At 50.0% G+C, this 25,198-nt stretch overlaps 1 protein-coding gene across 8 annotated transcripts in view; it reads left to right on the top strand.

The window, feature by feature from the left end:
* The first annotated feature begins 317 nt into the window (after window positions 1-317).
* The window catches only part of TLR5 (toll like receptor 5), a 50,443-nt gene continuing 25,562 nt past the window's right edge, over window positions 318-25,198 (top strand). The window contains exons 1-3 of one of the 8 annotated variants that reach the window (XR_006522299.2): window positions 2,034-2,759; window positions 11,159-11,323; window positions 14,092-25,192. The gene's annotated coding sequence lies outside the window, so the exon portion shown is untranslated. Of the gene's footprint in view, window positions 1,674-2,019; window positions 2,760-11,158; window positions 11,324-14,091; window positions 25,193-25,198 lie in introns of those variants that run through there. The other 7 variants (XR_011499373.1, XR_011499374.1, XM_014838733.3 and 4 more) reach the window with 7 other exon arrangements.

The raw sequence follows: 25,198 nt of genomic DNA, 5'->3' as shown, positions 1-25,198 counted from the left end.
AGCAGAAGCGTAATATACGGTTGTTGAGCGCAGGGTTAGTTTTAAGAAGCACTAATAAACCTTGGTGTTTGTATTTCCCTGAATCTTGTTTTGGTTGTTAACCTTTTTTTAAAAAAATGGAAATAGTCACTAATGCGTGTGTTTACAAGTTTATGGAGTTGTAATTTTGTCCTTTAAAATGAAGACTGCTAATATCATTCATTCACTTACTCATTCCTTCACCAACAAATATTTATTGGGAGACACCTGTCAGGTGCTGGATATGAAGTGGGACAGATCAGACGCGGTTCCTCCACTCATGAGGCCTACAATCTATTAACTATTAAGGGGAGACTGACCCTGAGCCAATAAACACATCAATATAAAATTACGAATTGAGGTGAGAGTTGTAAGGAAAAAGAACAGGAGACAAATTAACAGGAGTGGCCTGACTCAGATAGAAGGGTTAGGGAAGTTCTCTTTGCAGAAGTGACATTTGAGGGGAGATTAAAGGATAGATATGAGTGAGCCATGCAAAGTCATAGGGAAGGGGCATTCCAGGCAGAAGGGGCAGCACGCGTGAAGTCCCTAAGCAAGCAAAGGGCAGCTGTGGGGCTGGAGCCTGAGAAGTGAGGGCTGGGAGACAAGCCTGGAGAAGCTGTCAGGGCCCTGGTCTGGAGTCTGGATTTTATTCTCAGTGCATAGAGAAGTCACTGAAGGTTTGAACAGGGGAGTGAGACAAATCTCCAAGAGGGCTCTGCCTGTGAGCACCTGTAGTGTCCTGAGGGGTGTGGCTACTCTGGATGCTAATAGACAAAAAGCAAGTGACAGCCCCTTGGCCCTAAACAGCAAACACGGAGCACCAGCCCCTCCACTGCCACACTGGAGACAGATCATGGAAGCTCACTCAAGGACCACATGTGGGAAGATCCTAAGCTGTCCTGGCCGTTCAGGTAGAGGCTGTCATCTCCCCCAGTGACCTCATCTGTCCATAGATAGGGCCAGGTAGACAGGACCTAAGGGTCCTTCCAGGTCTGACACGAGGCCCTGGAGCCAGGTCACTGGAACCAGCATCCAAAGCCAGGAGTGGCCCTGGGGAGAGGGCTCTGGGAGTCCCTGGGAGGCTGCAACACTGCCTGGAACGTTCCTCCCTCTCCTACCCATGCCCAGCGCTCCTGCTCCTACGACTGGCAAGGCCCACGCTGGTCCTGCGGTGTCCGCCTGTGAAGCAGGGCAGAGCAGGGCAAAGGGAGCCACGTATGGAGCTCTCCCCACATGCTCTCGCTTCCGTGACAGAAAGGGAACCCTGGTCCTGCCCCAGCAGGGCATCATTTAAGGTCAGGCTCTGACTGCTGTGGCGCCCAGCTCTCCCTGGCCTCTCACTCCGCACAGCGCTGGGTTGAGTACCCCTCCATCTCCACAGCCCCCACAATGGGTTTGGGTTTGAGCAGGAAGGCGACCTCATCCCTCCTCATGCAGTCGCTCGAGACTGAGGCAATTTGTCGCTCACACTTCAAGCTGCTGGCCAAGGAGGAGAGCCGAGAAGTCTCTACAAGGAGATCCTCCGCAGGAACTAAGCGCCCGGCTTTGTTGTACAGCATCTTCCCACCTAGCCCCATCATATCGCCATGCTCCACCAGCCAGTGAGCGAGAGTGTCAGCTGCCCTGTGATCACCCCGGGCTCCCAGCGGCAGGTTAGTGGGGATGCGCGTTCATCCACCTGCACAGTCTGTGCCCGCACCCAACGCTCCCTCCACCCCGAGTCTTACTCAAGACAGCGCCATATCTGTCCTTGAACTGGGTTTCACCCCGGAGAGCCACTCCCCCTCTTTCTGATAGTCACCTCTCTTTAACCCTTTGGTTGTGGGGGCCCCTGGGGAACCGGTTTCTTTTCACACGTCCCTTTTCCTGCAAACTCCAGCAGAGGATGGGGGGATGGAGGGTGGGGGTCGGGGCGCGGGAGGGGAGCAGAAGGACCACCGCGGGCCCCAGGAGCCCCAGGGTTGGAGCGCGAGGTCGCCCCACTCACCCAGGAGCGCGAAGAGGTTACCTGCCCGAGGGGCGGGGCCTGCCCGAGGGGGCGGGGCCGGCGGGGTCTTCCGGAGCCCGGCTCCCGGGGCGCCGAGCGTGCGGCCGGGAGGAGCGAGCGGAGGCGCGCGGCGCGGGGAGAGCTCCCCGGAGGTGAGCGCCCCCCAGAGGACCCGGGCCGGCGAGGGCCGGCGCCCCCCCGCAGGGGACGGGGCTGGGCCCGGAGTCGCCGGCGGCGCGGGGACCGGGCTGCCTGCGGCCGTCGGGCGCCTCTTCCCCTCCTGGGGCTTCCGGGGCTGCTTCCAGCTCCCCTCCCTGCGCCCGGCGTCCCATCCCGGACCGCGCTCTCCGCCCCTCGGGGGCCCCAGGGGTGGGGGGAGCAGGGCATGTGGATACCTTGTGCCCAGCAGGCGGGACACGAGGCAACCTCGGCTGTGAGGAAGACCCTTGCATCCGCACCTTGGAACGGGGATGTTGTCAGACTTGCTCATTTTTACTTTCGACCCCACCTTGGAAAGAGGCAGGTGGCTTCACTGTCTTCCTAGGAAACAGGAGACGGCCACCTCTAGCGGGGCCATGGAAATCCCAGAAATTACTGAGCTTCTCACGGAAAGGCCTTGAACCCGGAGCCCCATAGCGCCAGGTGGAGGGCCTGGCAGAGGCTGCGCGGTAAATATTGTTGGCCTTTGTGTTTAAAAGAAAATCTGCCTGTGAAGATAAGAGCACATTTGCAAAGCTCCTGGAAAACCACGGTGAGAAGGGGTGAGGCTGGCTTTGGCTGATTGTCTTGGGGGTGAGGGCTGCTCCCCAGGAAGGCTGCTGAGGCCATGTTGGGTAGCAATCCGTGGCGGGAACTTTGTCCTTGCAGTGGGTTCGCTACGTGGAGTCACCTTGTGTTTGGAACACACCTATCCAGCACGGGACCTACAAACACGTGGCTTCACTCCAGTGCCCTTCAGATAGATCCTGTTGCTAAGCAATGTCCCAGTTCTGGGGATGCCCCGTTTGGACGTCAGGTACCTCCGTGGTGCTGTCCTCTTGCTCAGTGCCTGGAGACAGGCATCCGGGATTACCTGCTGATGCTGTGCAGCTGCCCTGGGGAGCAGCCCGGCCCCTGCCAGACATGTGCCCTTCGATCATTTTTCCCTGCGTTTCACAAATCTGCCCAAGATCTCCTGGGCTCCCTGACTGGCTTCACCCTTGTTCTTGTGGGCAGAAGACAGTGGCCAGGAGCCTCCCGTGTGCCAGGCAGGGGCAGTCAGAAGGGAAGCCCTGGGGCAGAGCCCTCGGAGAAGGTCCACGGTGCTGATGCTAATCCCTTTGTTCTGGGATTGTGGGGAGGTGCTGGGGGACCCCAGAGGAGGGACCCAGGCCAAAGCTTATTACCAAGCATATTTTAATAATCACTATGGCCGCACCCATGCATATGAGCCTGACTGATCCGTCTACCCTGAGTGATGGCACGGGATCATCCCCTTGGGTGTTATAGCTCTGAGCAAAGCAAGAAGCTTTTAGATTCTGTTGTCTGAATGCAGAGCTGACCCTGCCAGGCTTTTGGTTTTGTTTCCAAGGAGGGAAAACTTCTGAGGAAGTTGTGCCCAGCATCTCAGCGCCTTCTTTGTTGATTTCCTTGCACCGGGAAGTTTGGCTTCGCTGAGTGTTGACATCAAAATAGGCCTGTCCGTGTGTCTCTGCGTGTTCACAGACTCAGACAGGAAATCACGGGAACATAGGGTTATGGAATCCAGATGTGTTTGTGTCACTCTTAGTGTTGTGGAAAAGAAGCAGAAGGCAGATCTCAATCTTCAGTCAGATCTCAAGCGTCCGCGATTCCTGGCGCCGGTTTTACAGCCACCAACGTGTGGGCCACCACCTCTGGTGTGCTCAGCTCTATGGGACCAGCTCACGTTTGAGGTATTGTTCCTGCCCTTCAGAACCTTCCAGATTTAGGGGAGGAGACAAACCCAGCACCTGTGAAATAATTAGAGAGCAATTAAGTGTGAAATGGTGTGCTACCATCTGCTAGTTCAAAGAAGACAGCCAGTGTGGGCTGGAAAAGGCAGAGAGGGCTTCGGGGAGCTACTCAGTCTTCAGCTGCATTTAGAAACAACAGTCAGGGACCAGGCCAGGCAGAGGGAAGGAAGCCCAAGGATAATATGGAGCTCAGAATAAGCAAAGGCACGCGCTGCCCACCAGACGCGGTCCAAATTCCCAGCATCCCTTTCCACTCTGGCCACTGCCACTCTCCTTGTGTCCCCTGCCACACTGACCTTCCAGAAGGTTCTGACCAGGCCTTTTTTGTATGCCTCTCTCCTTACACTTTCTCACCTGTGCCCAGGATGCTGTCAGGGCATCCTCTGCATTTTTAAAAAGCATCTCAGATGGCACCTTCTCCAATGAAAACTTCCCTGGCTGGCCCCTCCCGCAGTCTTCAGGCAGAGTAGGGGAATTCCTCTTTGTCCCCCATTACTCCCTGCCAGTTGAAGCTCTCGTCACCTTGTATTGCCCATTTAAGTTGAGGGGTCTTTGCCCCACTCACGGAGGCAGGGCTGTGTCTCACTCATCTTGTGATCCGCTGAGCCAACGTTGGTGTCTAACACATAGCAGGCGTTTGGTATATGTTTCTTGATTGAAATCCAGCCATATGTAGGGCACAGTGAAGAACTTCACCTACTTGGAGCAGAAGGTGTGGGTTGTGTTATTATTGGGAATTTAAGATTGGATAAATTTGGTGGAGCCAAATCCTGGAGACGTTTGAGTTTAATGCAGCAGCAATACCCAAACCCTCTGCAGCCCCACTGCCCTCAGAATGGAATACAAGGTCTTTCTTGGGCCCCAAGTATCCTCTCCAGCCTCAGCTCCCACCTTGAACTCACTCTTCAACCTTGTGAGCCACTCTGACTGAAGGGGACTCCCAGACCTGGGCTCCTGCCTCTCCCTTGACCCTGATGTTCAGCAGCCTCTGCCAGGACTGCCCACTGCCATCCCTAGCTTACTCCTCCTGGTCCTTAGGACTCAGTGTCTTTGTCCTCTGGGAGCAGAGGTTCCCTGGGGCTGGCTTTTCGCATCCTCCTCTGTGCTCCACTGCATCGCGGGCACATCATCTGACAGCATCAAGCCCTGTGGTGGCTGCCTCCCTGCTCATGGCTGTTAGCTCCCTGAAGGCAGTGGTTGGGCTCATCCTTGATGAACATCATTCCCCATCCTTGGCTAACATTGTTCCTGGGAGATGGTGCCCAATAAACATGTATTGGATGGAAGGCGGGACCAGGGTGATGAAAATGTAAGAGGAAGGACAACTCTAGAGACATATGGAAAGGGAAATAAATGGGATTTGGTGATTAGTTATACAAAGAAAGTAAAGGAGAAGGTTGGCTTATGACCTGCGAGGCAGGTGGAGGTGGTGCCACACGAGAGTTGGGTCCCTGGGCCAGGGAGAGGTCCACTTACATGCTTCTGAGTGCCGTGTTTCTGTTTTCTGGAGGATTTTCAAAATTCCAAATATTATGAAGTCACCATGGGGCATATTGCATCTGAAGTTATATTAGGACATTCAAGGTGGGGGTATCTGCTGAAATACGTGCTTCGAGTACAGGTGATGTCAGGGCTAGAGAGAGAGAGAGAGAGAGATCTTGGAGTATAGTGGGGCAGGTCCAACTTGCGAAAGCAGATGTGACCCCTGAGAGAAGAAGTGTCAGCCACGAACAAGGTCTTGGGGAGAACCTACAAGCCAGGGGCATGGGAGAAGGAAGGAACTGGAACTAGTAGAAAACAGAATGTCCGAAAGCAAATCAGGGAAGCCCAGGACGGAGATGTTTCAGGATGAAATAGGCGACCACAGCTGTGTGTGCTAACGAAGAGAGTGGGAAATTCCCACAGGGATGGATGAGAAGGAGGCGAATTCAAGAAGGGAGCCCCCGTAGGAAAGCCAGATCTCAGGGAGTCAGAGAGAGCCAAGTTCATGGGCAATGGAACATTGGGTGGAGTCTTCAGACTTCCTGTCTGAGGAATTTGGCTGTTAAAGAAAGGATAGATTCTTGCTCAGCATGACCAGAGGAGTGGTTGTGTCAAGTAATTTTCTCTGTTTGTTTTATGATAAGAAAAATCTGACCAGGGTTGAAAGTAGGAGGCAAGGGGCCCATTTACGCTGAAGAATATGGATAAAGGCCCCTCTTCACGTTGATTATATTTCTTTTAAACCTCCCTCCCTTCCTTCCCCTCCCCCACAAATGTCCCAGAGAACTTTCATTTGGCTCATCTCCAAAGTCATGCCATGGCTACATCCCACAATGGGATGTTGCAACGCGGAAGTAATTGGTTCTCGCCTCCCTGGCCCGTGGTAAACTTGTCTCAGATGCCCCAAAGTCACCTTTCCTTCCTAAGGGTGCTGGCCAGACATTTTCTCCCTTACTGTGCCCCAATTAATAACACCAGTAATAATAGCAAACACCTAAACAGCATTTACTCTGAGCCAGACACTGTTCTGAGTACCTATGAGGGGGGTATTGTTATTATTCTCATTTTTCAGTGACAAAAATGAGGCCCAGGGAGCTCACCTGATATCACAGTGATGAGTGGTGAGCCAGGATTCAAACTGGACACGTGGGGCTTCAGGGTCCAGGCGCTTAAACGACTCCAGTAATTCAAGAGAAGCACATTCATACTTGCCCATAGATTGAAGGAGACGTTCCTGACCCTGTTACAAGATTCATAGTCCTGGCTCTGCTGACGGCATGACTTGTCCACGGGCACCAAACCAGTTATCTCTCTGGACCCAGCTTCGTTGTGCATTAGACTAGCTTTAATAGTCAATAAATAATTTAATAGTCAACAAATCGACCACGTGCAAGGCATCACAAGGGACCCAAAAATATGAGCTACATGTCCGATCTCATTTAATCTTCATCACTACTCCATTTTGTTGACTGGGAAACTGAGCCGGCATTTGAACCTCAGTCACCCATAATAAAGGCAAGATCTAAATCCGCTTTCAGCCTTGAATTTCTCTGATCTGAGATTCCCCCTTGTCTTGGTCAGAGACTCCTCTGGTTCTAGATAATTCCAAGGCTAACTTTATTTTCTTTCCCAACATGCAAAACGAAAGGATAGCGAGTATGAATCTCTAAAACGCTCAGGCGTGCAAGAAATACTGCCTCTCCTTTCATTTCCTAGATATCAACTTAATATTTGTTTGAAGGCTTCATCTCACCAGACTGGTGACAACAGAAACTACCCCAGGGTTGTGTCACAATTTCCGGATCTTATGCGTTGCCCAGACCTGGGGGCAGGGATCCCAGAGATCCCGCTCACCAGGCTGGTCCACACAGGTTACCACTGAGCATGTCCCCACTCCCTGGCCAGTCTCTGCTGCTTCTTGACCACACAGCCAGCTCTCTGGAGTCTTGCTACCGTCCTGTCCTTCTGGGACCCACAGACCTATTTTAAAACCCTTCCTGTTTATTCTAGCCTCTCTGCTTCTCCCCGCCAACCCCCCTCCTCTCTTTTCCTCCCAGAAAAGCCTCTGTGTCTTCAACCTAAGGGCCTTTTTGAGAAATCAAAGCCAGAAGAACTTGCAAGCTATTTCTGGGTACACTCCTGCCACATACCTGGCCTGGGGCAGTGATGTTGGGAGACTGCCTGAGGGCTGGAGGTGGGCAGGGAGAGGCGGAAATACAAGGAGTGAAAAAAGTTTTGTAATCTCAAAATATTATCCAGCCACAGAAGCAATCCCCTCTGAGAGTAAATTCTTAGGGAGGAAAAAGTTGCTATTTAAGGCCAGGATGTATGTGTGTCCATTTTATTTATTCATTTTATCGGTACATTCATAACATTGTTTTCCACCAAGACTCATTAATTGGCCAAAAGGGAGAGTGAACGTTCCACTCCAGGGAAGATCGTGCCCTGGTCTGTGATTGCTGTCATGAGCTCAGCAAGTTTCATTAGATCATTTTAGAGTTTACAGCATATGAAAATGCTCCCAGTTCACCCTCGCCATGGTACGCGTGCAGAAACAGCACAAGGGAAGTTAAACTCAACAAGGATGCCCAAGGGGTGATCGGAGGACAATGGGAACCCAGGTTCCCCCTCACCCAGCCCAGTGTTTTTGCCGTGATCTCATGCATCTTGGAAGTTACCACCAACAGCAGGTTGGAGCCAAATGTCTTGATGACTCCATCCCCACTCGGACTGGAGCACAGCCACCCTGGGCAGCCCTGCCCAGGGCAGCTTCCACACTCCATGAACCTCCCTGGGGGCCCAAGATGCTGGACACATAGCAGCAACATGTGTTTCCAGCAGAGGTCTGGTTCCCAGCCCCGCCTAGCCCGGCTCACAGCCCCTGGGGCACCGCCAACAAAATCATCTTTCCTCCTCTGCCCCTGGCAGGCCTGGAGACACAGGACCCCCTCCTTCTGGCCTGACTCTCTCCGTCCCCCTTCCCTCACCTTCCCCCGGGGTCCGGAGGTGGGGGTGGAGGCGTGTTCTCCATGCTTTTGCTAACCCAGCACAGACTCCACATCCTCTCAGGACAGTTCTCAAGTGTTTCATCATATCTCTTCACATTTCCATTCTCTGTGTCTAACGGATCATAGTTTAATAAGGTTTCTTTTCCCGTGCCTCCCCCAACTGCTTCCAATTCACATCACAATGCAAACGATTATTGCTGCTCTTAGCAGATTGTCTGTGTCGTGATTTTCAGGGGATGCAATATCAGACTTCTCAGTGCTCTCCTGCTCTGGCTCCTGACCTTGGAGTTGCCCATCAACATGCCAGGTTTAGCTGAGTTGCCTTCAGGGACCCTGTCAGAGCCTCTGATGTTAATTTTCTAGTTGAGAATATTGGTGCTGCCTGAACGGGAAGACAGGTAGACATGTTCAGTTCCTTGGCGCGCTATCTTTTCCCAAAGATTTTAAATGTGTCATGCTAGTTGTTAGTTTTTAATAATCGCTCGGATGGAATTTTTTCTTTCAATCAGATGCTTTAAAACTGCGTGCTCAGTAGTTCATAATGCGGGGATGAAGAGCAGCCATTCTGCACCTAAACCATTTGGGTTTTCCACATACTGTCTTCAGAGCATCAATGCCTCTGGATGCTGCTGGTTTTGTTGTTTCATGGTTTGGGGGACCGACCCCTGAAGATGTTAAAGAAAACAGGAAGTTTTTACATAATCTCTGACGAGTGCAGAAAAGAGAAAGACCAAACCACCCCAGTGTATTGAGAAATTGTTTCCTTCTGTTCCCCTTCAGTGGTTTCTAAACGGAATCCATTTCCAGTGAGGCATGGTTGGATAAATGATGTCCATCTGCTTAAGTAAGCAAGAAATATGAAAGGATTATGCATTAATAACTGGATTTGCTGGTTCAGGCACTGGGGTGTCCTCAGAAGCCACCAATGATGCTTCCCTGGGGGAAGTAGAAACTGTTATTGTTGCTGTTGTACAGATGATTAAACTGATGCTCAGAGTGGTTAAGCACTTGCTCAAGGTCACACAGCTATTGAATTGTGGAGCGAGGATTTGAATCCAGCTACAGACTTAGTTGCCATTCGGATCTTTCAAAAAAAGTCAAAATTGTGTGCACTGCAAAACAGATACAGAGCTTCAAAGGGTGCTTGGGGATGGGGGTGGATAATTCCTTCTAAAGTGCATGCTCCAGAAGAAACGACAGCACAGTTCTGTTTTGAAATCCAGTGGTGAGCTCCTCTGCCTCTGCTTTAGGAAGGGCCGGCCTGCCAGGAGCACCTGGGTGCTCTCTCACGTAAGCAGGCAATAGGAACTTATCCGCGCAGCTCAGTTCCCAGCAGCTCCCGGCCTCCACCGCCCCCAGCTCAGCCTCTCCCTGGGGCGCAGTTCCGCGGCTCCTCCCCTCGGTCTCCGCCCTTTGTGCGCCCCCTGCTGGTCTCCAGGAGAAGCGCCTGTCTTGGGACCAGAGAAATTGCAACCAAGTCCTCCTATTTCCCTTGTCTCCGAGTAAAACGCTGTGATCTGTCCCGCTCCCCCGCCTCAAAGCTTCAACTGATCCTCTTTGAGCAACCAGCTGAGGCTTCCTCCTTCAGGGCTGAGAAGAATTGGGAGTGAATGTATATTCATAGCCCCCATCTCAAAGTGATCATGTGACCACTTGGTGAATCTTCATTCCCAGGAGAACCAGGCAGCCTGAGGAGTGAGCAGTGAGGTGATTAACAGGTCTCTTGAGTCCTTACCGCTCAGATTGTGATCAGCGAACCAGCAGCATCAGTATCACCTAGAGGCTTGTCAGAAAGGCATCGTCTCTGGTCCTACCGCGGACTTGCTGAGTCAGAAGCTGCATTTCAGCAAGATCTCCAGGTAGTTTGCATGCAGTCACCCTTTGAGGCTCTGTGTCTGTTTGCAGTGTACACAATTTTGAATTTTTTGAAAGACCCGAATGACAACTAAGTTTGTAGCTGGATTCAAATCCTAGCTCCACAATTCAATAGCTGTGTGACCTTAGGCAAGTGCCTAACCTCTCAGAGCATGTTTAATCATCTGTAAAATGATGAAAAGCACTATACATCAATTTTTTAACTTTCAGGGCCCTTCTCATCCTGAATCTGAGACTCAGGAATTCCCCAGTGTCTCCTAACTCAGCCATAATTTTCCTAGCTGTACTGCTCAGAAATGTCCAACTCTGATGGCCGACCTAGCTATGTTCTTCCCTAGAAACCTTCAAGTTCTCTGCTCACCGTGGAGTGGACAGTGGATTGTCCTCATCCTTGTGTGTGAGTCCTCAGTAACCAAGTGACCACAGAAATGTCATGGGAGGGACTTTTAGGTCCAAGGAAGACGTTCCTAACCACCACAGTGATTTAAGAAAAATGCGTTGGACTATGAAAGTGTAGCGTTTCCCTCCCTGGAGTTCAAAGGAAGAGAGCTGCCCGTCCCACCGACTGGCTTAGACTCCTCCTTCTGACCCAGAGGCTGGGCCTGAGGTTTTTCAAGGTCCCTTCAGCTCTGATGCGCTATCCGCCTTGACTTACAAAACGGTCTTGATCTTCTCTAATTAAAATCCCACTTAATCAGAGACACACCTAGAGTTTTAAATTCTTCTACAAAGAAAATTTCTGCATGGCTAGAAAAACACCTGTACTGTTTTTTTATTTCTCCCTCTTAACTAGCTTTCCTATTCTTCCTTAGGAAAACAAAAGCTCTTTCTCCTGATTCACCAAAAAAATGCTGACCAGCATCCTCATGGTGATGAGGTTCCTATAGCCTGAGGAACTAAAGCCTTTAAAGAACCAGGGGACCCCATGTGCCCCTAGATGAGAACAGATTAGAAGCCGCTTGTGTTAGGCCTGGGAGGTAAGTACTCCTGATAGAAATAAACCTTCTTCCAAATATTCATGAGGACAAAATATTACTGGGGTACTTAAGTTGTGCTGCATTCTGCGGGGGATACCACATGAGTAAAACTGGGTCTCTGCCCTCAAGAGATTGACAGTCCAGGGGGAAGGCGTAATGTCATAAAAATGCCATCATGGAGACATCAACAAACTATCAATGGAGATAAAGTGTGCCTGTAGAAATATGAGGACTGTTTCATGGAAGAGCTGGCCTCTGAGGTGGCCTTGAAGACTGAGTTGGAGTTGGATAAGTGGATGAGAAGCATTTGAAGCCCAGGGACCAGCCTAAGCAGAGAAATCCGGTGGAAGCCAAGCTCTGAAAAGGCAAGTCATCCCTGGAGCACAGACATGGGGCAAGACTGTGGACATGGCCGGGAAGGGAGCTTGGCTTCAGTTTCCCCCTCTGTCATGTGAGAGGGTTCAAGCACTACGGGCCCTCGCTGATCAACCACTCCAGGATGAGGGTGCAGCCCGCGGGGCAGGACCCTGAAGTCTTATGCTCCGAAGAATTTGCCCTTTGTTGCCATCAAGAGCCAGCGAAGACCTCTGCTCAGAGCTGTGCTCAGCAAGCTCCCTCAGGCAGCTGAGTGAGAGATGTGTGCGTCAGGATAAGACTTCTGATGGGGGACTAGCCAGGCAGTGGTCCAGGCGGGAGACAGCAGGCTGTGAGGCTGAGCAGAGACAGCACAATTGGAAGAGGGGGTGGGAAAGGGGACCGGCCTGGTGGCTCAGTGGTTAAGCGTGCACATTCCGCTTTGGCAGCCCAGGGTTCACCGGTTCGGATCCTGGGTGCAAACATGGCACTGCTTGGCAAGCCATGCTGTGGTAGGCGTCCCACGTATAAAGCAAAGGAAGATGGGCACGGATGTTAGCTCGGGGCCAGTCTTCCTCAGCGAAAAGAGGAGGATTGGCAGCAGTTAGCTCAGGGCTAATCTTCCTCAAAAAAGAAAATAAAAAATTTAAAAAACGTAAAAGATCGGTTGCTATTTTAAAAAAAAAAAAGAAGGGAGGGGAATTGATGCTGGCAGTGTCCTGAGGTGAATGTCACATACTGTCTACTGTTGCACTGATGTCACACTGTGGGCGATTCGGAAGCTGGTGGGACCTCCCTCACACAGTTAGATTTGAAGAATACACACACTGAAGATGGAAATAGGGGTCCATAGCCAAAGATGAATATGAGGCGACGTTGGACCAATTAGAAGGGGCTCCGAAAGGCTACAGCCCCAAATGCTCTGAACTTAGGGGAAATGCTACAGATGCCCAAAAGGATATTTCAAGGTCTGTCCAGAGGAGGAAGGAGAAGGAAGGGACAGGCTCACTCTCAGAAGCTGATGGTATAACCCTAAGAGATAACCCCTGTCTGGTAGGAGGGAAGACAGCAAGAGAGACGGGACTGCTCTGAAAGTCCCCAGGCTCCCGCGTGGACCAGTCCATCCAAGGGACTCAGCTCAGACAAGCCTTGGCACCCTGGCAGCCATTCCTCCAGAACAGGAAGAGGGAGGGAGCACCCAGATGCAGGAGGCGGCAGATTCACTCCGTCAGTGGATATTTGCTGACATACTGCAACCCAGGTGCTGGCGACGTGGCCAAAGAGAACAAAACAGTACCTGCCCCCAGGAATGAAATTCTGACTTACGCGAAGGGATGCAGGTGGGCTTTTAAGCTACAAACGATGAACTTGACAGCGATTATGGACAAATTTGTAGAAGAGATTTAGAGATGGTCTGCAGCTCTGAGAAACTGCAGTGGCAACCCCTGCGTGTCGGCATAGGTTCAGGAACAGCAAGCCACATCAGACTCAGCTCGTTTCCATCCTGACGGGGTCACCAGCTTCCAGCAGCTCTGGGTATTGGGCGAGGCATTTGACAGAGTTCCTCGTGCGATTCCTGCCACCCCTGCTCCGCTGCTGGTAGCATGCAGACTCCACCTCAAGGGGTAATTTCTCCTGAGGCCTGATTCAGTAGACATGCTTCGTGTCATGGAATCATACGCACTTGGAGATGCGTGCGGACGGACCCTGATGAGACCACTGAGCATCAGGAAGTAAATTAACCATTCTGAGGTCATGCCAGTACGCGGGGACCTAACGTGCTGAGTTTCTGATTCCTCTTCAGAGAACAATCCCCACTTGTCAGACTCACCCTGCAGCATTAATCTGTGATGCTCAGGAAGATACTAAAGCCTGTCTGTGCTCCTGTGACAGGGCTGAGGAGAAATGTGGGTGAGGAGCACACTGTGCTTTTTGCCTGCATGAACAGACTGTCTGCTCCTGGCCATGGAGTGCCTTTTGCACTCAGTTTGCACAAGTGAGCCACCCGCTCTGACTGCGCCAGCCTGAGTGTGAGCTTCCCTCACCCTGGCCACACCCTCTTGACCCCAGAGCCCACCTCCCAGTGGCACTGCCAGGCACTACCCCCTGGATTACTGGTGAGCCCTCCTTGTGGGCATTGCTATATGGACACAGTGAGTCATCCAGTGGCTGCAGCATGCTCCAGGTCAAGGGTGAGGCCTTCCTTATCTTCTAGAAATAGGAAGCAAAGTGAGTTGCGTCTGAGAGGGCTGAGGCAATATGGGGTGGGTGAGGGAAACCGGTGAAGGGTTGGAATTACTCCTGAGGGGGGAGGCGAGAGGGGGCTATGGAAGTTGTGTTGAGTGCACAGCGGGATTGGACACTGCACCTTTGTGTGGCACCAACGCACACTATTGTGTGGGTTTTTCTGACAGAGCTCGGCCACCAGGCGTCGACATGGAAGGCAGGCAGCTGGTGTACACAGATGGCATGGAAGAGCAAGGAGGCATGAGAGTCGAAGAGGGTTTGAAGAGGAGTTCCGTGGGGTCTAGAATGATGGAGAGGTGTAAGGAAGCGGATCCATGTAACGGGCAGGGAAGGCTCAAGGGGTATTATGAGGCCCTCAGACGGTCTGTGCAGTGGAAGGAAGGGCGTGAGAGACCCAGAAGTGGGAAGCTGTGATGAGAGAGTGGGCATTTCAAAGAGGGGCCCGTGTCCTTCCTGTGGAAGTCGAAGAGGGCAAGGGGCTGAGAGGCTAACTTCCACTGGGAGCCAGGCCAACGCCGTTTGTGATGTGGGGAAGTGTCCACAAGGTCAGCAGATGCTGACTGAGGGGGAGGCTACAGCAGCACCCCTGGGCTGAACCACTTGGGGAGCCACCAGAGGCCCTGGGCTTAGAGGGCAGCAGACAGAGCTGTGCGGGTGGGCTTAAGTAAGTTACTTCACTTCTCTGGGCCTCCGTTTCCTCATCTGTGTAAGGGGACAACAATTGTCCCTACAAAAGCCTGGGGGGACGAGGGAAGGGAGGAAGCTCAGGGCTGTGTGGGGTGAGTGTACCGGTGCAGGCAGCTCACTGTATGCTGGTGGTGGTGTTAGTGCCATGGAGCAGATTCTGACTCCTAGCCCCGCTGTGCACAGCAGAGCAGGGCCCTGCCTGGTCTTCTTGTGCCATCCTCTCACCTTCCAGCGCTCTGTCAGACAGTTCTCCACAGCCGTTCATAGGGTTTTCATGGAAAATTTTTTTGAAGTGGACGGCCAGGTCCTCCATCCTAGTCTGTCTTAGTCTGGAAGCTCTGCTGAAACCTGTCCACCAGGGGTGACCCTGCTGGTATTTGAAATCCTGGTGGCACAGCTTTCAGCATCCCAACCATGTGCAGCCACCACAGTATGACAACTGACAGATGGCTGGTGTGGTTCCCTGATGGGAAACAAACCCGGGCCAAGGCAGTGAGAGAGCCGGATCTTAACCACTGCTCCACCAGGGCTGGCAGATCATGTTGTAGTTAGTAGAATATATTTCCTTCCTCCCTCCAGACTTGAGACCAGTGGTTCTCAGAGGCAAGTGTGTCACACAGAGGGCTTGATGAGACAGCCTGCTGGATCCCCACCCAGGAGCTTCTGGTTCGCTAGGGCCAGGCAGGGGCCCGAGAATTTGCAGTGATCATTAGCCCCAGGTAATGCTGCTGCTGAGGTCTGGGGACCTCCCTTTGGGCATCACTGCTCTACTGTCTCAGGAGACCGTGAGCCCCTTGTGGGCAGGGACTCCTCAACATCCAGCACAGCGATCTGCACATAGTGGGACCTCAGCTGGGGAAGAGATTCTCTAGGACAGGCACAAACTCTAATGACAGTAGCTGGTCACCTCGAGAAGAGGTGGTGCTGAATGAAAAAGAGGTCCCTCCGGAAGAGCCTCAAAGTCATGGTGGTTTATGAAGGAAGCTAGAACCATATTTGGGGAGCACATTCTGAGGTTCCTGGCAGGACAGTCACCCACATGTCTGTCTTATTGCAACCATTGGCAGAGGCAGAATGCTGGGCTGGCAGGACTGTGGCCCTCGCAAGGTTTTGGACGTCATGGTGCTGGTTTGCTGGCTTGCTCCAACGGCATGCTGGATTCTGCATCTAGAGAATGCATCTGCCCCGGGAACGGTTCACCTTGTCCACTGGCCTTGAGCCTTTATCCAAGGCTGAACTTGCATTTCATACTCACGTTTGGACTCAGTCCAGGATTTGTTAATGCTAGGTGAACTTTGGAGAAACCCTCCCAAGCACCCATTTGGAAATGAATGAACTATTTTACTTAGACAGCGAGTGCTCCATGCCCAGTGCTCCAGCCGCCACCCGCCAGGAGATGCATTCCCTTTCTAGCCTTGCGGCCCAGCTCAGAATCCCAGGTCCTGCCAAGGAGCCCATTACTAGTATTATTTGTTAAGGATCAAGCATTACATTAGCACAGGTGCCACCCGGAACCCAGCCAGATGGATTTGCAGGCTAATTGTGGTGTCCGGGGAGCAGAGGCGCCCAGAAGAGCAGGCCGCCTGTTTCCAGTGGAGACAACATGGCCCGTAGCTCGCCCAGGCTCTGCTGTCCAGGCAATTAAGCCAAGAGAGGGAAGCTGCTCCATTAATGGCTGGGATTCAAGCTAAATGAATTCAACTCAGATGAAAGGGATCCTGACCCTTCTCTCTCCAGTCTTATTGTCTTAATTAACAGCACTTGGCAGGGGCATCGAGGCCCACACTGATTGTTGTTGCTCTTGCCCCCTCGGAGCCCTAGACACCACTTAGCCCAGACTTAGTAATCAAAACTCAATGCTCAACAGCCTCAGGATTTTCTCACCATCCCTTCTTCCTCTAAGACGTTGAGAGGGTGCCTGAGTTGGAGGGCGTCCTTTGGACCAGCGTTTCTCAAAGCATGGCCTGAGAGGCACGTGCCTCTAAGTACCCAGGATAAGGCTATAAAATGCCCTTTCCGGGCTCCCCCAGGCCTGCAGAGCCTGAATTTCTAGAAGTCAGCCTCAGGTATCGGTAGTATTGGTTTTTTCTCTTTAATTTTGTCTTTTTAATGGTGGTAAAATATACATAATATAAAAGTCACCATTTTAACTATTTTTAAGTGTACAGTTTAGTGGCATTAAATTAAGGACATTCACTTTGTGGTTGTAACCGTCACTCATCCATCTCCACAACTTTTCATCTTCCCACACAGAAACTCTGTACCCATTAAACAATGACTCCTGTTCCCCACTGCCCCCAGCCCTGGCAACCACCATCCTACTCTCTGTCTCTATGAATCTGACTACTCTAGAGACCTAGTGTAAGTGGAGTCATACACTATTTGCCTTTCTATGACTGGCTTATGGCACTTAGCATCGTGCCTTCAAGGTTCATCCATGATGTAGCACGTGACAGGATTTCCTTCCTTTTTAAGGCTGAATAATATTCCATTGTACGTATACACCACATTTTGTTTATTTATCCATCTGTCCATGGGCATTTGGATTGTTTCCACCTGTTGGCCATTGTGAACAGTGCTGCTGTGAACGTGGGTGTGTAAATATCTGTTTGAGTCCCTGCTTTCAATTCTTTCCGGTGTAGACCCACAACTAGAATTGCTGGGTCGTGTGGTTGTTCTACGTTTAGTTTCTTGAGTGTTTTAAAGCACCCTGAGTGGTTCTAAGGTGTGGGCAGGCTTGAAACCACAGGACCAGGTGATCAGACTGTCTGCATCTGGAACCACCTGGAGACATTTGACAACTGCAGATGCCCACGCCACACCCAGACCAACTAAAGCATCTCTCAGACAGGACCCAGGCACCTGTCTTTTAAAAAATCCCCTGGCGATTCTAAGATGCAGCCAAGTTCGAGAACCATTGGTTTACCCCAATGATTCTCAAAGTCGAATGTGTATAAAATTCACAGACTTGAGTACAGATTCCTGAGGCCCACCCGTGAGAGAGTCTCATTGAATTGGCTACAGGGAGCCTGGGCTGCTTTGCTCTGCAGGCTTCTCGGGCGACTCCAATGTGTAGCTGGGGCTGAGAACTTCTCATCTTGTTCAGCCCTTCATTGACACCTGAGCATGCTGAGGCTGCTGGAGGTGACACGACCCAGCCCAGTCTCTGAGCCTTGGGACTTGAGTCTGCACCGGTCCCCAGGGCTGACTCCCAAGCCAGTCCCACAGTTCTCCGAACTCTACCACGCAGGTGTGGAGGGAAGACTCGTATATAGAACCTGCATCTTGTCTCCTGTTAATTTGAACTGTCAGCCTTGAATCAGAGTACAGTCAGTTCCGCTCTAACACTAATTTTGAAATAACAAATTTGTGCCAACATGACTGACACCTTAAGAAACAAAGTTGATGTATTAGGGATGATTATTGAACAATATTAACATAGTAGTGAATGTGAATTTCACATTTGTTTATATGCCATTTGTTTAAATGAAGAAAGCTGTACCTAGGTGAACTGACCTACAGATGAATAAACAAGATACACCTCAGAAATCCTCCAGCGACCTCCGTCTTCCACGTGTGTTTTGACGAGTGTTACGACTTTCTGCCTGATGCCACATAATCCCTCTCTGCACCACTTCCACAAGCAGCCGTCAGGTCTTATTCAAGGCAAAGAGATATTTATTGCAGTGTTTGTGTATTTCTTAACCATGCACCATGTTTAAACTGGGCTACCATTTTTATTAGTTTTTTTAGGTGCCACTGATGACATTTGTGAGTGTTGTGTGCTGGCACCTCTATTCCAGAAGCCTGTGGTTTCATTGTGGGATTTTGCACAGCACGGTCATTTTTAGGAGGGAGAGCGTACGTCACCTGATGGCAGAACTAATAGTATAAGTAGCTGCACGTGTTGCTTCTCATAATCTTTTTAATAATGATTTAGGAGCGCGCTGCCCCTGTCCCTCTTGTTTCTCCCTCTACCAGGCTTCTAGAACTCAACTTCTGACCCCACTAGATGGCGCACTCCTCTGAGGGGGTCAGACCCTCCTCTCTGCCACCTGGACCTTGGAAGAAGCAAGTGGCCCGGGCTGCACAGGCCTCTTCTGGGCCTCACCCCCTACACACACACCCCTCCCGCTCCCTCCGGCTTCAACCCATTTAGGGTTTGGGGTTTTAGGTGACTTGCTCTTCTCTCTTGGATTCTCCTGTGTCCATACCTGTTCTCTCTCGCTACTTGCACGCTCCACTCTCGGACTCCCATCTTTCTGAGGCTGGCTTGGGTCTGTGCCTCCCGGTTCTCATCTTTAGATTCGGTTTACCCTGCATCAGACTCATTCATATTTAACTTCAACCTATTTTGGCTTCTGGTTCCCATTCCAGGACTCTCCTGCTTGTGTGGTCCCCGTCCCCATCTTCTGCCTTCATGAGCTCCAGGCTCCCATCAGCTCACCTGGCTCTGCTCACCTGTCCTGGCACTTGACCCATAGAGATAAAGATGTAGTTATTTCCTGCTTTTCTGCATTTCATAAGAAAATAACTCTGCATGGTATCTTTGTAATACAGCATAAACCCGAATAATTTTCTTTAAAATCTATTTGTTCTACTCGTCTTATCCATTTTACTATTTAATTTTGGCTTCCCTATTATGGACTTGAAAATTCAATATACTGGAACGTGTATTTTCTGGGGCTCTCTTTCATTCGTTGTTACCAGAAATTCAAGGTCAAGCCACCTAGTTCAGTGTATGCATTTGGGGGCCGGCGCTGCGTCGTCTGTATAAAGACAGAATTGAAGCTAGAAAGTTTAACTCTGTTATTCTGAGCTGGTGTTCTCACTCCCCTGTCTCTCAGGGATTTTTCTGTCTGGTGACATCAGATGAGAAATCCCTCTGGTGTTTGGCTAAAACAGCAACTGCAAACGTGTGAGCAACTTGGAGGCCAAGTTCGTTCTTTCCCACAAGGACTGTAGTTCAATATCAGAACACATTTATCTCACTGTCACTTAAAATCCTCGTTTGTGAAATCAAAATTTTGACTCATTTTTTCTTCCAGAACAGAGATCAGAAAACTGTTGTATTTGGACTGCAAAGCCTAAAAGATTTACCATCCGGTCCTTTACAGAAAAAGTTTTCCAGGCCCTGTTCTAGAATATACAACTTGATGGTTCTTATGCATAAACAAAGAGGTTGAAGTGGGCAGGCTCCGGGAGGTTGATGTCCTCTCTGAAATTGGGTGCGAAGTTTGGTTTGTGATGCAAATGTGAGTTTTTAGAGGGCAAAGCATCAGAGCTATCATCAGATTCTTGAAGGGGTCTATGACCTCAAAACCTTGAGCTACTTACTGTGGTCTGCTGCTGGCAGTGCAGACAGAGAGCAACAGCTCCCTGTAGCATCCTCACGTGTGAGCCATGAGCCTGACATTCTGATGTCCTCGTAGGGTACTTTAGAGTCCACTTCACACTAAAAGATGAGACACAGAAAACACAATAAGAAGGTGATCTTTCCATGACCATCGATTTTGCCCATCTTCAGTTTTCTTCTTGTCTCCTCCGAAGCACATCTCTGGAATCTTCCCCCTGAGAACCACCGAATAAGGGCTCCCGCCTCTTACCACGTGCCTTTATCTGTGTCGCCCAGCTTCTAGAATCACAGTCCAACGTTTGCACACCAGGAAACTCAGAGCCTGATTTAGGGCCCACGGCAGGAAGTGCCTCCTTACTTGTTCCTGGTAACATCCAGGTCTCTCTTTGAAGGTGGCCATCTGCCCTTTTTAAGTGAGTTTCATTGGTCATGGTTATATTTGATATTATAGGATGCTTTGGGGAAATACGTAGAATGGAAATTATAAAAGTATAATTGAAGATGGCAGGGACAGTGGTGTGACAGAGCCTGTCCCTGAGAGGACCTGTCTCAAACCTCAAGACAGGAGGGACCGGTGTGTGCCTTTGGGGATTTCTTCTGAGCTGTGATGCCCACCTCTGCCCTGACTGGTTTCTATTTTCTTTCTGAGAATTCTTCGGTTTATCTGTGGAGATCACTTTGAACTTTCACCCCATTTTCCAAAATGCCAGCCTCCCTACCAGTGTGTGTCATCTCTACATATGGGCCATTGGCGCCGAGGACCACCTGGCTCCAAAAGAAATTCCCTGAGAAAAAAAGGGGCAACTTTGCTTTTATTACTCAATCTGGTCATCCACGAAAGAAACAACCACAAAATGTTTAGGTGGAAATAATAATCAGGACTCAAAGGATGTCTGGGTTTAGTCATTGGGGTGCCTGTGGTGAATGTGGGAAGAAAGAACTGGAAGCTTTACATCTGTGGGCTGCAGTGTGGTCAGGCCCAGTGCCCCTTTTTATAACAAATGTTTAAATAACCCTTTTACTATTTTGAAATGAAATTCATAGATATAATACAATCTACCTGCTCACATAATTTTAAAGAAATCAATATAATGCCCTAACTGGAATATAGAAAAGAAATAAAAGGGAAAGTAATTTATAATGAATTAATATGTGTTTCAGTATGTGCATGCTTGGGTTCAACTACACTAGAAAATGGAATTTTCGTCAGACTCTTGCACCTGTTTGTAAAGAGTAAGTTTGGATTTAAGAGAAGTATTAAAATATTCAACTGACACTTCTTAAACTGTTTTTTTTTATTACATTTGACGTTTAGAAATGAGGGCCAAATAAATCTACTCACACGTAAATGCAGTCACCATGAAGGTGACATAGACAACACGGTGTGTTATGTGGTTCTTGATTCCCCAAGGAGGCCTTGGACATTTTGAAGAATTTTCTGAAATGGTGAATAGCTCTTCATAAAGTTCCAAATTAAACAAGGTACAATCTTACCTAGATTTACAAGGTGGTTGCGTTCCTGGAAAATTCGGTATATGTTAAAGCCATGCAAACAATATTTTATGGCATGTAAAAGAGAATTAGGTTCTGAGGTGATTTTGAGCAGGGTTTTCATCTTCAGTAAAGTCTGGCAGGACATCCTAAAGCTGTGTGGATGCTGGACGGTTCTGCATGGGATGGGGCTGTCTTGCACATCAGCGTCCCTGCTTACTGGGGGGACACCCACCCCATCACAGTGACAACCACAAAACTTCCCTACACACTTACAAAATGCTCACGAAGAGGCAGCTGTCCCCATCAAGAGCCACGGTTTTACCTGGAAAGTTTTATGGATAAAAATGCAATTTTGGGGGGCCGGCCCAGTGGGACAGTGGTTAAGTTTGCACGCTCTGCTTTAGCGGCCTGGGGTTCATGGGTTCGGATCCCAGGGGCAGACCTGCACACTGCTCATCAACCCATGCTGTGGTGTCGTCCTGCATGCAAAGTAGAGGAGGATTGGCACACATGTTAACTCAGTGACAATCTTCCTCAGCAAAAAGAGAAAGATTGGGGGCTGGCTCTCTGGCCGACTGGTTAAGTTCGTGCGCTCCGCTGCAGGCAGCCCAGTGTTTCGTTGGTTCGAGTCCTGGGCATGGACATGGCACTACTCATCAGACCACGCTGAGGCAGCGTCCCACATGCCACAACTAGAGGGACCCACAACGAAGAATATACAACTATGTACAGGGGGGCTTTGGGGAGAAAAAGGAAAAAAATAAAAACATTAAAAAAAAAAAGAGAGAGAAAGATTGGCAAGAGATGTCAGCTCAGGGCCAATCTTTCTCACCAAAAAAAAGCAGTTTTCTTCCTTAAAAGGGGCAAATTTCCTTAAACAGACCTAATGCCTTTATGTTTCATTGATGGTAATATCATTCATTCAAAATACTCTTTTGGTGGGGGAGGGGGACACCAAGCGTCCTTCTAACTGCTTGCTGCACTTACGGAGAATATAGCCTCAGGGGGAATGATAGCCAGCCCTGGTGGTCCAGTGGTTAAGATTCAGCACTCTCACTGCCATGGTCCTGGTTCCTTTCCTGGTCAGGGAATCACACCAGCCGTCTGTCGGTCGCCATACTGTGGCGGCTGCGTGTTGCTGTGATGCTGAAAGCTATGCCACTGGGATTTCAAACACCAGCAGAGTCACCCAAGGTGGACAGGCTTCAGCGGAGCTTCCAGACTAAGACAGATGAGGAAAGAAGAAGGACCTGGCCACTCACTTGCGAAAAAATTGGCCATGAAAACCCTGTGAATAGCAGCAGAGCACTGTCTGATAGAGTGCTGGCAGGGGAGAGGATGGCACAAAAGACCGGGCAGGGTTCCGCTATGCTGTGCACAGGAATGCTAGGAGTCGGAATCGACTTGATGGCACTAACAAGAAGGGGAGATAGACAGTAAATAAGTGAACAGTTAGACGAGATAATTAACACTTATGATCATTGCTTTGAAAGAAATAAACAAGGTGGTTTTTGAGAGAGTAATGGGGCAGAGGAGCTATTTCAAATAGTGAGTGTGGGAGAAGGCTCTCTGAGGAAACGTTGGTGTGAGATCCAACCATATAAGGAGCAGAGAGAAAGGGTTCATGTAGAGGAAGCAGCATGTGCCAAAGTCCTGAGGTTGGAAAGAGTTTGGAGTGGCAGACAGGAGCCCCATATGGTAGAATTCCCAATCCGGGGCCTTGGTGCTGGCTGTTTCCTCTACCTCGAAGGTTGGGGCTCTCCATATCCTTTCTTTACTTCCTTCAGGTCTCTGCTCAAATATCATATTAGAGAGGCCTTTCCTGCCCACTCTATAAATATCAGCCACCCCAGCTCTGGCACTCCGGGTCTCTGTTTTCCTGCTTTACATTTCTCCTAATGGTACCTCTTTCTCTTTTGTTGTCTGCCACCTCTTCCCTGCACTGGAACATAAGCTTCACAAGTGCAGACTTGGCCTATTTTGTTCACCGCTGTATCTCCTGCTCCTCAAACAGTGTCCAACCCATTGTAGATGCTCAGCAAATATTTGTTGAATAATTTGTTGGGGAGGAATGGTTCAAGACGATGCTAAAGAGATTGGCGAGAGCCAGATCGTGTAAGTCCTTGCAGGATTTTATTCCGAGAGCCGTGGGCAGGCAGGAAGGGTTCCGTGCAGAGAGGAGCTGAAGCACATCTTTAAAAGAACACCCCGGCAGCTGCGCGGAGAATGGAGAGCTAGACCAGAAATGAGAGAGACCAGTGAGGAGTTGCCAGTCTAGCCCGGACGAGAGATGGTGGTGGCTTGGAATGCAACGGGCTTGGGAGGTGGGACCAACAGGACTTGCTGATGGAGAGGAGGCGGAAGTGATGTTTAAGGGAACAAGGGTGACTCTGCTGTTGTTACCCTGAGCCTCTGGGAGGAAATGGTGGGGAAATTAAGAGCTAGGGTAAACATTCTCACTGAGTTTTTCCTAATGGTTATTAAATGCCTGGTTTGGATACTTGGGATCAACTCGGATCCATGTCTATTTCCGATTTGCTATAATTTGTATGTCACGGCCTCAAAGTTTCTATGGAAACCCCCCCTCAAGTCAGCCCCAACACAAAGCAAAACCTCTTGAGAGCCCGCAGTCAGTCCAGGGCTGGCGCCCTCCCTTAGTGCGTGACGGCTCCCTGCTCCATCTGCCCCGATATTGAAACTTGCCAGGGATGGTGTTTCATGGGATTAAAGCCCTTTATAAACCAGTGCTCCCTCCAATTTCTTTTCTTTTCCACTCATTCTCCTGCCCTCTGAGCCACGTAACTCTTTCCTTACCTTCTTCCAACAGAGGCCTTCTGAGGTCACATTTCTAGCAAGCTGAACAGGTCGCAGGCACCAAAGATGGAGCTGCTGTGCAAATGGTTTGACACTAAGCTCTCTGAGGGTGGGTCCTCCTGGGTTTTCTCTGTACCCCTCACAGCACCCAACACAGTCATTGGGACGTAAGGCAGACACACTTATTGAGCACCTTTTGTTGCTGCACATGTGAAGCAAATGCTTGCCTCAGACAGACAGTGGACTCCCCTATTGGATGTAAGCAAGTGGGCTGTTCCTGTTTGTTGTCATGCACTCACACAGTCATCCAAGTGCCAGGCATGCAGTAGGTGCTCAATACACTGACTGTTAAATTGTGTTAAACTCAATAGACTTGTGATAAACTGACCAAATCTGACTCTATGTGGAAAACGATGTAGAGGACCCAATCTTTGTATGATGAGATGTACTGGGTATGGAGTAAGGATGGAGGAATGGAGACGGACAAGGGAAACTCAGTGGATTTCTTTTCCACTAACAGCTGAGCCTTCTGAGGGCGAGGAGTAGGGTCCCTGGCTGATGTGAAGCAAAAATGTGTCTCTTCCTGTTGTTTTCTCCAACTTCCCTCAGCAAATCTTGAATGGATGAATGCATGAACTAGTGAATGCACAAACAGTTATGATAAGGATTAAGTTACATATTTCTAAACTACCTAGGATAGTGCCTGGTATGTAGAAAATGCAGTGTAAGTGTTTGATAGAAAGAGGGTGAGACCAGCTCTGTCTATGCCAGGCAATAGAGCAACAGCCACATCCGTGGAGCCAGAAGAAGGAAGGGGCTAAGGCAGCAGGCGCAGCATGGAGGAATCCCTTCAGTTCTCAAGACCTGTGTGCAATGCCTTGAGCTTAGATGCCTGTGTTTTCATTTTTGCTTCTTCTCCATAG

This window comes from Equus asinus, chromosome 30 (genome assembly GCF_041296235.1).
Source record: "Equus asinus isolate D_3611 breed Donkey chromosome 30, EquAss-T2T_v2, whole genome shotgun sequence".
Taxonomy (NCBI): domain Eukaryota; kingdom Metazoa; phylum Chordata; class Mammalia; order Perissodactyla; family Equidae; genus Equus; species Equus asinus.
The sequence above is the reverse complement of the archived record's forward strand: the minus strand, read 5'-3'. Positions and strand labels throughout refer to the sequence as shown.